Raw genomic sequence first — 12,743 nt, 5'->3', positions numbered from 1 at the left:
TATCACTTTCCTTTGCAGGCTAGGAGATCTGAGAATTTCTGATCATTTCTTGATACATTCCACGGTCACGTTACCCTGCTTGCGCAGTACACAGAGCACATTCCTATTGATTTGAATCTCCTGCCCCCTATTAGCTATAACAATCTGCACCATGTGTCCCCTACAATTACATAATTGCAGTAACATTACAGTGCCTACAACTGGGTGGGAAGTTTGAACTAGTCGCTACCTATAAATTCCAGGCTCAGTGGTGGCTTTAGCATTATTCTGGGATTGATTTCTTGGTAACATGTTTCTCCGTAGAGCTGTGATTGCTTTTGGTGGCTCTGCTTTTGCAGTTTTTGCCTCTGTGGCTGTGGGAAAGAGTGGTGATGATTCTGGTTTTCTATGTCCACCTATATCTGGTGGACCCCAGGTAATTCAAACTGTTCTAAAATGTCTGACTACTGTGAGAGGAAATGTGGTGTGGTAGTTGATGGCATATATATTCGGCCTGATTTACTGAACAGCAGCCTTAGGTTTGAGAGTTAAATGTCCCAGGGAGAGATGTTAGGTTTGCAAGATGCATTACTGGTACTCTGCAAACCACGGTATGGGTCCCTGGGATGGAGCACTTGGAGAACAGGATGGGCCAGTGCTCCAATAGCACCAACTGCTAAGTAACAGTCAGACCAGAACTTGTATTTTGCTTAATAGTTTCACTTATGCCTAATTGCATCTCACCTGTATCTGATCAATTAGCTAGCAGGCTTTTAAAAAGAAGGGATCAGCATGCTGCAGGGTGAGCGGAAAAGCCAGAGGAATGGTGTCTTGCAGGTATAAATTTTGTAAATTGGCAAGTGGGAAAGCCACCCAATTCCAGATAGGGATTTGCTGTGTATAGTAAGTGCTCAAGCAAGAGCAAGGAATTTTGTTTTGTTTATTTTTCACTTTTTGAAACACTTGTGTTATATATATATATATATATATATATATATATATATATATATATATATTGGAAGGCATGGCCTGAAGTTGTGGGAGGGGCTATAGACCTACAAAAGGGACTCCCTCTCCCCCCCCCTTTCCCTACTTTCCTTTGTGGGTCAGACGAATAGCACTTCCAGGTCATACAAGACGCCATTTTGATTTCACCTCTGCTCCATGAGGTCTCATACTCCAAGCTGTGTCCAGGAATCCTGCTGCAGGGCTTTCCGTTAATCCAGTGGCTTTCTTTCCGGTCAGCATCACACTTGGTGCCTAAGGGACTCTCAAACCGTAAGTTGACCCACCTGTCGCGCCAGGATTAGTTCCCACGGCGTTCAGCACTTTACGGTTTCCTTTTGTTTTGCACGGTTATTTCATTACCTAATACTCACCTAGCTGTTCATGTAAAATCTGTTGTTTAAAATCTGTTGGGTTATAATCATCTGTGCGGTTAAAACTACAAACGAAATACAATTTTTCTCCTACACACTGTCCCCTACCGGTCTTTGGGTGTACTACAGGCTTCTTAGACATTATTGCATTTCATGTACAAACCAATAAACCACTGCATTTTCACCTACACACTGACCCCTATCGGTCATTTTGGTGTCCTACAGGCTTCTTAGACATGTTTGCATTTTCATGTATAAACCACTAAATTTTCACCTACACACTGACCCCTACCTGTCATTCGGTGTACTACAGGCTTCTCAGACATTATTGCATTTCATGTACAAACCAACTAACTACTGCATTTTCGCCTACACATTGACCCCTATCAGTCATTCGATGTACTACAGGCTTCTCAGACGTTTTTGCATTTTCATGTACAAACCAATAAACCACTGCATTTTTACCTACACACTGACCCCTATCGGTCATTTCGGTGTACTACAGGCTTCTCAGACATTATTGCATTTCATGTAGAAACCAATGAACCACGAGCCTATATGCTGACCCCTACTGGTCAATCGGTATACTACAGGCTTCTCAGACTTTATTTCACTTCATAAGCAAACAAACTAACTACAGCATTTTCGCTTTTATACTGACTCCTACGGAATATTTGCATGGTTGCACGCGTAAAATATAAGTCCTTCCAGTTACGTACTTTCACATATTAGGTTATTCAGCAGCCAGTCATGGTTCACTACACTCATGTTTCCGGGTACAGTTGTTTTCCAACCTGTAAGGGTATCTAATCATACTACCAGGTATATACACCTGCTTATGTGGTATTTACATACATTTTCTGTTTTCCCCTGGATACATCCTTAGCGTACTGGCAATTAGGGACTATAGGTCTCCAATAGGTATTCTCCTTTCTTGGCATCTACGCCTGTCGTATAGTGGTCCCGCGAGGCCAACACCCTGCCTCAACGCTCGGAGGCAAACACCCATCGGGCCACTTGTGAGCTAGCCGCCTTGCATGGTATATAGAGGGCCTCACCTGTCACTCCCCTCCCCTTTTTTATGGTTACAGTCACCGAGAGGCCAACATCTTGCCATTACGTTGGTGGCCACAAAATTTCCTCGCGCCATTGCATAGATAGCCACTAGCCACTTGGCAACTAGCAGGGCCTCACCTGTCACAAAACAAAGGATTAATTGTTTCGCCATGCGGCTTTAGCTAGCAAACCAGTACTAGCACACTGTGGGTTCATATAATAATGGCTATCTTCTTCTTTCACTTGGAGAGGATGTTGCTAGTCCCACACGACAAATTTGTCCTAACACAGCGGACGATCACGTTTCAGGCTCCAAGCTCTAGCACCTCAGAACTACCAGAGACAATTGGGTCGTCTCATTCTCTTTAGCAAATCCCAGATTTGCAACAATTTCCATGTTGACACAAGTAGTTTCAGTGCATGCAGACTGTGGCAGGTATGTTCCCAATACGTCAGGCACATGGAAACCATGTGTCCCAATTAATGTACCCTGAACATTACTTCACGTCTGTAAACATTATGCATTTCCAGTACTTTCTAACTCATCACCCTTCCAGACATTTAGTTGATTTCCTAATCTCCAATTTTAAATGCCTTCCGGACAGGTATTGCCATGTACTTTTGTGGAAAACTAGAATGCCCTAACTTGCAGTCATCACAGCAGCATCCAACAGCTAGCAATACACTATGGCCCAAGAATGGCAGAAAGATTTCTACCTGGGCCTCTCCGATCTACACCATTTACCGCGTGGCGCAATCCCATTGGGATTGTCACAGGGAATCTTCCCTCACACTGTAACTGATCATAGACTTATCTGCACCTCACGCCTTGGCTACCCCAAGTCTCAACTCCCTCATACCCTTCTGAGGAGTCTTCATTACAGCATGCCACTATTGTTCATACCATTACAGCTATCACTCAAGCAGCAGGGGAAGCCTGGTTAAGTAAAACTGATATCACAACGCATTTCAGACTGCCATCATCCACCCTACACTGGCACTTATGGGCAGCAGTCATATATTTCTTCTCCTGCTTAACTTTCGAGTCAAGAGCAGCCACAATCTTAAATATATTCGTAGAACTATTTGTTGGTTGTGGTTAAACATATCCAGATGCCCCACAGTCATACACTGCCGAGATGATTTCTTGTTGGTCAAAAGGAACGCCTTTCCCTCTAGAAGCTTCAAGGAAGCCATTAGTATGTCTGAACACTTGGGGGTCCCAGTATTCCCTAAGGTCACAGAAGACCCAGACACTATCGTTACATTCCTGGGCATACAACATGACTTGGCATCCTTGCCAACAAGTTACCACGTGAGAAATAGGAACAGTCACAACAACACCAATTACCAACTCCTGCTTGGTACGCGCAACCGCATGTAACTACAATCCCTGCCAGGTTCCTTAAAATTTGCAATGCGCATCATACCGCAGGCTGCACTTTCATCTCAGACCACTTTGCTTTTTCCACACTCCCGCATGATGATCAAGGGCTGTCCCTAGACAACCAAGCCACGGCAGACCTAACCACACGTAATGGTAAACTACTGTGGCAGCTGACGTGACAGCCGCCATGGCAGGGGGTCATTTATGGTCATGGATTACATGAACCTCGCCAACATAGCCGGGCTCTGACTAAACTGGCCTTGTCAACCAGCACTCAACACGCTTGCTACAGGGTTTCCACTTATACAATACGTTTCATGTTGGACCATGACTTAGATAGCTGGTTTGAGGTTTCACCATTTATGGCATTCACTTCTTTTGCCACCTTAAGTTAAATATTCTCGCACAACCTGGTTAAACTTTCTCACGGACATTCAACACTATATGTATTTCTCCTTCCCAAACAACAAAGGTTCCTATCCTCCTACCCCATCCATACCTTACTTGGAGACGTAGCCAAGCGGACGTTCCCGCTACAACTAAATACTGGCCATAGACAATGTTGAAACCGTATCAGAACCACTCGACCATGCACCAATGCAGTCATCAAAACTGCTACGTATCTAGCCTTTAACTGCTTTCTCAAGGTATAACTCACTATCAGCTGCAAACATCATAAACAAGAGTGCCTGTTGACCTCTTATTGTTCTAAAACACACAATACCACTATGTCCGGTCCCTTCCTAAAACTAAGACGAGTCAGATGTGTGAACCAGTGCATATAACCTACTATCTTACAAGCAATGCTGGGTGTCCGGTTTAAGGTACTGGTTACGTTCTTGGGCACGCCACCATACGCACCACTGAACCATTACTGTCACTGTACAATACTGTCCTTACCACAGGTAAGTTCATGCACTATATAGCCAAGATATCCCAGCACATGTTAAAGACACAGGGCCGCTCGGAATCATAGGCTTATGCGACTTACATACCACAGCCGGTTCAGGAATTAGGAAGCTTTCATTAAAATGTCTACCTGATGGTTAACAAATGCACTATGATCCTGTATGTTTTGCATTAATATTTCTCTTTTTGCCCACTTTTTACCGGCCTACAGCATACGTCGGTTTCAGCACACCTCAACCGATTATTCCTAAAGCTACATCGCTACAACCATCTTATTCTATATCATATGAGAGTGCCCCGAACACAAATATATATATATATATATATATATATATATATATATATTTGACCAAATCTGAAAACAGAGCTGGATGTGTCCTGGACTTTCATTACCCTAGAAGGCTGTCGTTACAGGATCTGTGACAAAATCCTACCTGGAAGAGAGGTGGTGTGTTGCACTACTTACAATAGGTTGGTTTCTGGGCACTCCTGATCCCATAACAAATACAACATGCAGTTCATTTAACTGTTCCAGGGATAACTGCAGGTTATTTAACCTAAGATGACTTTTTTTAAATGTTCATTTTAGTAACCTACTCAGAAGTCGAGTTTTTAAAACCAACATTGCAATGTGATTGCTCAGCATCCTATATTGGGGTTTGTAACATCCTAGCTGCTACATTGAAATAATGGGATAATTTCTGTTAAGTGCAAAATTTGAATAGAAATGGCATAGCCAAGCTGGAAACATAGTTTCAGTTCTGTCTTGTTTTTGGCACATTGTATTGGTGACTGTACCCTGTTTGCACCACGTTTCAGAATGATCCACACCTATCGTCTAAAGCTGGTCATTACAGAGAAGGAGCGTGAGTGTAAGCTGCAGGAATGGAGGGGGTGAGGCATTCTAGGCACCAGAACAGCTGTAGTGGTTATGGTACTTGCTAGTTCCTTTAACAAGTTACATGCTGTCTTTCTTTCTACAGGGCGTGAACAGGCCAGCCTAACAGGACAGCGTCTGGCACTTCTTGCAAGTGAAGGGAATAACTTTAGCTGCATTATTTATTCGTCATTGACCAGATCCACAGAAACTGCTGATATCATCAGTCAGAATTTACCAGGTGAGCCATGTGTACAGGGGAAGGAAAGGTTTTACTGGACCCTCTATTGCACATGTGGGATTAGGCTGCTGCATGTAGACCTCTGAAATCCCAATTCTTGCTGCCTATGCATATTTTGAATAGTTGCAGAATAACCGTTATTGAGCGGTTTTGTTGGTGGTTTGGCTTTCTTTAACCTCCCTGGCGGTATGATTATGTCAGGAATTTTGTACCAAAAGCGGTACCATTTTTTTGCATGGAAATTTGGTGTTATGTATTGTAGGCCAGTAATTACTTTCTTAAACCTGACCAAAAGTACTCTCAGATGTGATAAAGTTCGAAACATAAAATCATGAATTATAATCTAATATAATTTTATTCAATAATGTAATAAATAATGAAATTTGTCAAACAAAGAAAATTCAGTAAACATCCTGGGTGTGGTAAATTTTGAAACATGGGACTGCACATAGACCGTCATCACAATCAAGGCAATGGAATCTGGTTTCCTTTCGGATTTTTTTTCCATTGCTATCTCGCTTTGAGCAGCAAACTACGCACATCCTTGTAGGTGCTGCCTTTTTTGCGGTTGGCGGGATGTAATCCATAAAGTGACGACCAGTCAGGCGTTCTGGGTTGACAACGTCAACAGCACGACGTCCAGATCTGTTCACGGCCACTGATGCCGTTTGGTAGTTCACAAAAATCCGCTCCGCCACCGTCCAGATAAAGTCAGAATGAACAAGAGGCTTGTCACTCTTTCCTCTGTGCAGTATATAGGCATTCCAGAGGCATTGTTCCAGTAGATGCCTGAAGATTTTTTTGTAATATTTTTTTTTTGTTGTTTCCGCATAGCCAGATAAAATGTCATCGCCTGATCAGCTCTATCTACTCCTCCCATGGTGTTGTTGTGGCTTCATGACATCTTTCCCACCTCTTGTGTGGACCATGGCAGTAGAGGTGTTATGCACTGTACTCATTAGGCATACGTCTTTTTTGTCACGTCAACGCATTGCCATCATCTTTCCTTTCTGCCAGGCAACCATTTCTCCTGTTTTCAGTTTTTTCTTGGCAAACATAGATGGCAGGTCACGTCGGTTGGCCCTAACGGTTCCATATCCATCAGTCTTGTGTTTTATCAGAAACTCGTACTGCTCAGGCGATGTGTAAAAGTTGTCCGTTGTCACACAATACCCCTGATTCAGCAATGGCTCAAGCAGTGTAAGGACTGACGTTGCCATCCCATAGCCACTGTACCTGGGGTTGAATTGTGTTCCTTTACCGGTGTATATGACGGAATTCCATATATAGCCAGTGGCAGACTCGCAGAGCATATAGGATTTTATTCCAAACCGTGCTCTCTTGGATGCGATGTATTGAATCCAGCTGAGGCGTCCCTTGTAAGCCATCAGACTTTCATCAATGCTGATGTCTCTATCTGGCACATAGGCCTGCTGGAATTTTTTTAGGATCATTTGGTATACTTCCCAGATCTTGAGTTTTGGCGCTGGATGTGTGGCTTCGTCAAATTCCTCGTTGTTGAAGTGCAAATTCTTCATTATGAGGGAAAATCGGTACTCTGACATGATGGTGCCAAAAAATGGGGTTGCCAGCCATTTATTGGTAGTCCAGTACCATTTCTGCAGGGGTTTCCCCACCACCCCCTGAAGAAGTATTAGCCCCAGAAACTTCCAGATGTCCTCTTTAGTCACTGGTTTCCATTTTCTGTTCCTGGAAAACTTGCTATGCAGAGTAGCTGATTGCTGCTCATTGTAGCGATTTGTCTCCGTGACAATCTTTTCAATGACGTCATCTGTGAGAAATAATTTTAGGTATGCCAAAGGATCATTGTGCTCAACGTCTACCTTCATCCCAGGTGATCCAGTAAACGGAAATCTTGGCGGCGGTACCTCATCCATACCGCAATCAATAAGGCACCAAGTGCGCACATCACTGAGCTCGGGTGCAGAATCGTCGCTGTCGCCACTTCTCTGGTCACTGTCGGTCGGATGACGAATCTTGCCACGAATCGCTATCACAGTCGCTCAATTCTGCGAGGGGCTCTGTGTCGCTGCCGCTGTCACTCATCTGATCCAAACCCGCTTTGGAGATGCTAAAGTGACGCTTTGATGCCATGGTAAAAAATTTATTTTATGGGCAGAAATTACAGCAAAAAGGGCAGGCAGGGCATTGTAGGATGATCAAATTTCAAATCTGAGGTGATATTGTGTCAAATCTGAGGTGATACAATGTAATCTGACAGGATTTCACTGTATCACCTAACTTTATGTGTGTGTGTGTGTGTGTGTGTGTCACTTTTATGCTTGAAACATTTGAATTACCCGCCCAGTTCCGCCCCCATGAGCCTCTGCGGCTCACAGAGAAGGAACCAGGAAGTCAGATGGAGGCATCCGCCGGGGCTCTCACCGGCAATCACAGCGCGGGGACATCGCTGGATCGCAAGGAGAAGGTAAGGAGACTCCGCTGCCAGCTCTGTTATCTACCCCGAGCGTGACTCGGGGTTACCGCTTCTGGCAGCGAAAATTAACCCCGAGTCACGCTCGGGAATACCGCTAGCCTGGTTAATCTTCTTATAGATATTAAAATGTGCAGCTCCAGTCTGCTTCACGAAGGACGTCCAATCCGACCAGTTCCTGCGGAATCCAAGTGGATACCAGATCTTTCTGTAAGCTATATCTAGTGGTGACTCTATTTTAAAGCGTTTCTGGTGTGCGTTCTGTTTCTGCTTTTAACCCTGGTCATTGTCTCCATCTTAGTATTTTAAAGATGGCCCACGCATTGAGGCTGCATTCAGGAAGTACATCCTCCGTGCAGATCCAGAACAAACAAAAGACAGTTATGAAATAATAGTCTGCCATGATAATGTGATCCGCTACTTTGTATGCAGGTAAACTGCTTCCACTTATCATTCTAAATCATCTGTGGTCACCACAGGTATCTTCCAGGCCCTCTATTCCTAACCTGCATTTTTGTTTTTCTTTAAACACCCTTATTTAACAAAGTAAATGGAGTACACTAAACCCAGAACAACTATACACAATTGAAATGAGAATCCAGTATTGTAAAATTGTGTGCCATTTTTACTATAATGAACTGTGCTGCTTATTTAACAGGTTTTCATCCAAATGTTCTCAAATCTTGTGGTAATTGGATGGCATGTACTAAACTGACAGCCTTTACAGCAGGCTTCCGTAAACTCCAGCCCTCCAGATGTTGCTGAACTACAACTCCCATGATTCTCAGACCATTTAATTCATAGAATCATAAGAGTTGTAGTCAGGGCCGGCTGGGGATACAAAGCTGCCCTGTAAAAATTTATGCCAGCTCCATAAATCATTGCGCCATGTAAGGTTATGTCGAGATTCTTTTCTAATATAAAATATTGGTCCTTTCAGAGTAACTGTTGAATTATACAGTAAGCATACTCGCATGCAGACAGACAAGCTAATTGATATAAATGATCTCATTGACATAAAAACACAAGCTCACTCACTAGCAAGCGCGCGCACACAGCTTATTGTAGTGGTACTGGTGTCTATAGCCTGTCCCTGCAGGCTTTTTAATGTATAAACTGACCTTTCAGAGAGAAGGCAGTGTTTGCATTGCTTCAAAGTGACAATCACTCAGATGGTCACTAGAGGTGCTTCCTGTGTTTCTACATTAAGGGCCTCCACGCTCTGGAGGCACTGAACATTCCCCATAGAGATACAGTGATTCAATGCATCTCTATGAGGAGATGATGATTGGTGTAGCTTTTTGCAGCTAATCCTATGGCAAAGCATTGGATTGGCTGAGATCATCAAGCTTGATGATCTCAGCCATAGAGGCAGGGCCAGTGGAGGGGAGACCAGCATGGCGTGGGGAAAAGTGAATAAAAAAACCCACTAATGACAGACACACTGACACACATTACTACTACCTGTGGGCGACCGGGGGTTGTGCAGGGCAGACAGCCGTCTGTGCTGGTGGCCGCAGGGGGAGCTGTGATGGCGGCCACTGGGGGAGCTGTGCTTTCTCTGCTCCCCCCCGCCCTCCCTCGCGCGCTACTTAATGATTCCGCGGCTGGAATATGACGTCATATTCCGGCCGCAGTCTCATTAAGCTGGGGAGCAGAAACCGCACACCTTGCAGTTTGCCTGGCCCTGGTTGTAGTTGAGCAACATCTGGGGGGCCAGAGTTTGGGGAATCCTGCTTTACAGCATTAAAAATAACCTCTCAAGACCCATATTGTACAAACTTGTCTTATGCCTTCCATGTACTGACAAAATGTATATCTTCATCTACAGGGCACTACAACTCCCACTGGAAGCTTGGCTCCGACTGCCTCTCTATCATGGTAGTATTACAAAGCTGGTGATAAAACCTGAAGATGCTTGGTGATGCTGGCTTTATGCCCCCGGGGAAACTCACGGGAGCTTAGCTCTGAGCTGGATGTCCTCCTAGAGACACACAAGTTACCATGACTCCCTTACCTTTCTGTTTAATATACACTCTCCAGTTGAAGCCGTCTTTCAATGCATATATTGCACACAGCATGGGTGGACCAAATGATAGTATAATTTTTTCTCATCCCTGCACTAAGATGAAGGTTCTAGTTTCTGAATATGCAGCACCATGTTCTGAGTTACAATGCCTTGTGTTCACCAAATGGCTTTACAACTCAAGCTTGGCACCTCCTATTGCTCACCTGTACGACATTGCAGACCCTGTAGCTATAGCTTGGCTGCCTAGTCCAAATGGCTTCTTGCAAAACAAAGTACAGTTGAAAGAAGTTACCTGGCTTGGTTAGTGTAAATACTGTATCTTAAATATAAGGGGCAGTTATAATAAAACAATGTAACAACCCATTTGTATGCATGTTGACAGGACTGCTTAATTAAAAGCAAATAAAGTGACTTCCTACTTATTTTCATTATTGTATTGGTGGCTTCTGGCTTCACACTTCTCATAGGTACTAGATGTTCTGAGCGCTCCATATGTTCAGAACTTGAACTAAAAGTTCATCCTTCATTGTATGTGGGTCGTGTGGACTTGCCACTCAAAGGGAGTATCTGATCTTGTTTGTGTTTGGCAGATACCTTGTGTGACCACTGTGGCTACTCTTCGCACCAGAACTGTATTAACCTTGAGACTTTCACCTAGGGTTTGGACATGGGCTGGTGGGGTCCTGTTTGGCCTCCCTGGCTGAGCCCCCTCACTTCATTGAGGGAGCATTTGTGGTCTGCACCTCCTTCAGCTACTTAAGAGCTCCCTAGTGCTTTTGGTCATTGATGGAGCACCGAGAGCTGTTAAAGTGGTCTGCATCTGATATTGGTGCCGAACACAATACTAAACCACCAGGGATCCAGCTTGCCTTCCACTAGACAATGTGAGGATATTTATATGGTGATGATCTTAACATTATAAACATTATCGAATTGATATATTGGCACTGTTTCCCTTAATTTAATGCTAAGAGCTACTCACTATTTTAACGCTTATAGACCCTGGAGTACACTTTATTAGAGGATTTGTATTTCACACATTACAAACCAACTATAATAATGTAGTTTATTGTGACAATGTAACATGCATGAAAATCAGTGAATATTTAGATATAACAAATATACAATACAGCAGTTGACCAGTTTTCATATAGTTCAATAGCAGTGGTGCCATGGCCCCCCTACATCATGCTGTGCCACACCAAATGCCAGCAATCTGTTGGCCATGTGTTTAGATTCTATTCCCTCAGGCTCTAACAGCCTGAGGGAATGCAGGAGAGAGCCCGGCACAGGCCCCGCCGCCGTTAAGCAGCAGCCCATGCTGCTGCTGCAAAGGCCAGAAGATGACTGACCCACAGCAACAGGTAGTCTCCATCTCCATCTCCATCTCCATCTCCATCTCCATCTCCATCTCCATCTCCATCTCCATCTCCATCTCCATCTCCATCTCCATCTCCATCTCCATCTCCATCTCCATCTCCATCTCCATCTCCATCTCCATCTCCATCTCCATCTCCATCTCCATCTCCATCTCCATCTCCATCTCCATCTCCATCTCCATCTCCATCTCCATCTCCATCTCCATCTCCATCTCCATCTCCATCTCCATCTCCATCTCCATCTCCATCTCCATCTCCATCTCCATCTCCATCTCCATCTCCATCTCCATCTCCATCTCCATCTCCATCTCCATCTCCATCTCCATCTCCATCTCCATCTCCATCTCCATCTCCATCTCCATCTCCATCTCCATCTCCATCTCCATCTCCATCTCCATCTCCATCTCCATCTCCATCTCCATCTCCATCTCCATCTCCATCTCCATCTCCATCTCCATCTCCATCTCCATCTCCATCTCCATCTCCATCTCCATCTCCATCTCCATCTCCATCTCCATCTCCATCTCCATCTCCATCTCCATCTCCATCTCCATCTCCATCTCCATCTCCATCTCCATCTCCATCTCCATCTCCATCTCCATCTCCATCTCCATCTCCATCTCCATCTCCATCTCCATCTCCATCTCCATCTCCATCTCCATCTCCATCTCCATCTCCATCTCCATCTCCATCTCCATCTCCATCTCCATCTCCATCTCCATCTCCATCTCCATCTCCATCTCCATCTCCATCTCCATCTCCATCTCCATCTCCATCTCCATCTCCATCTCCATCTCCATCTCCATCTCCATCTCCATCTCCATCTCCATCTCCATCTCCATCTCCATCTCCATCTCCATCTCCATCTCCATCTCCATCTCCATCTCCATCTCCATCTCCATCTCCATCTCCATCTCCATCTCCATCTCCATCTCCATCTCCATCTCCATCTCCATCTCCATCTCCATCTCCATCTCCATCTCCATCTCCATCTCCATCTCCATCTCCATCTCCATCTCCATCTCCATCTCCATCTCCATCTCCATCTCCAT

General features: G+C 44.4%; 1 pseudogene; it reads left to right on the top strand.

Annotated features, from left to right (window-relative positions):
• The first annotated feature begins 353 nt into the window (after positions 1-353).
• On the top strand, positions 354-10,667 carry LOC134584861 (serine/threonine-protein phosphatase PGAM5, mitochondrial-like; annotated as a pseudogene).
• Positions 10,668-12,743: the final 2,076 nt, after the last annotated feature.

The sequence above is a fragment of the Pelobates fuscus genome, unplaced genomic scaffold (genome assembly GCF_036172605.1).
Source record: "Pelobates fuscus isolate aPelFus1 unplaced genomic scaffold, aPelFus1.pri scaffold_36, whole genome shotgun sequence".
NCBI classification, from domain to species: domain Eukaryota; kingdom Metazoa; phylum Chordata; class Amphibia; order Anura; family Pelobatidae; genus Pelobates; species Pelobates fuscus.
The sequence above is the reverse complement of the archived record's forward strand: the minus strand, read 5'-3'. Positions and strand labels throughout refer to the sequence as shown.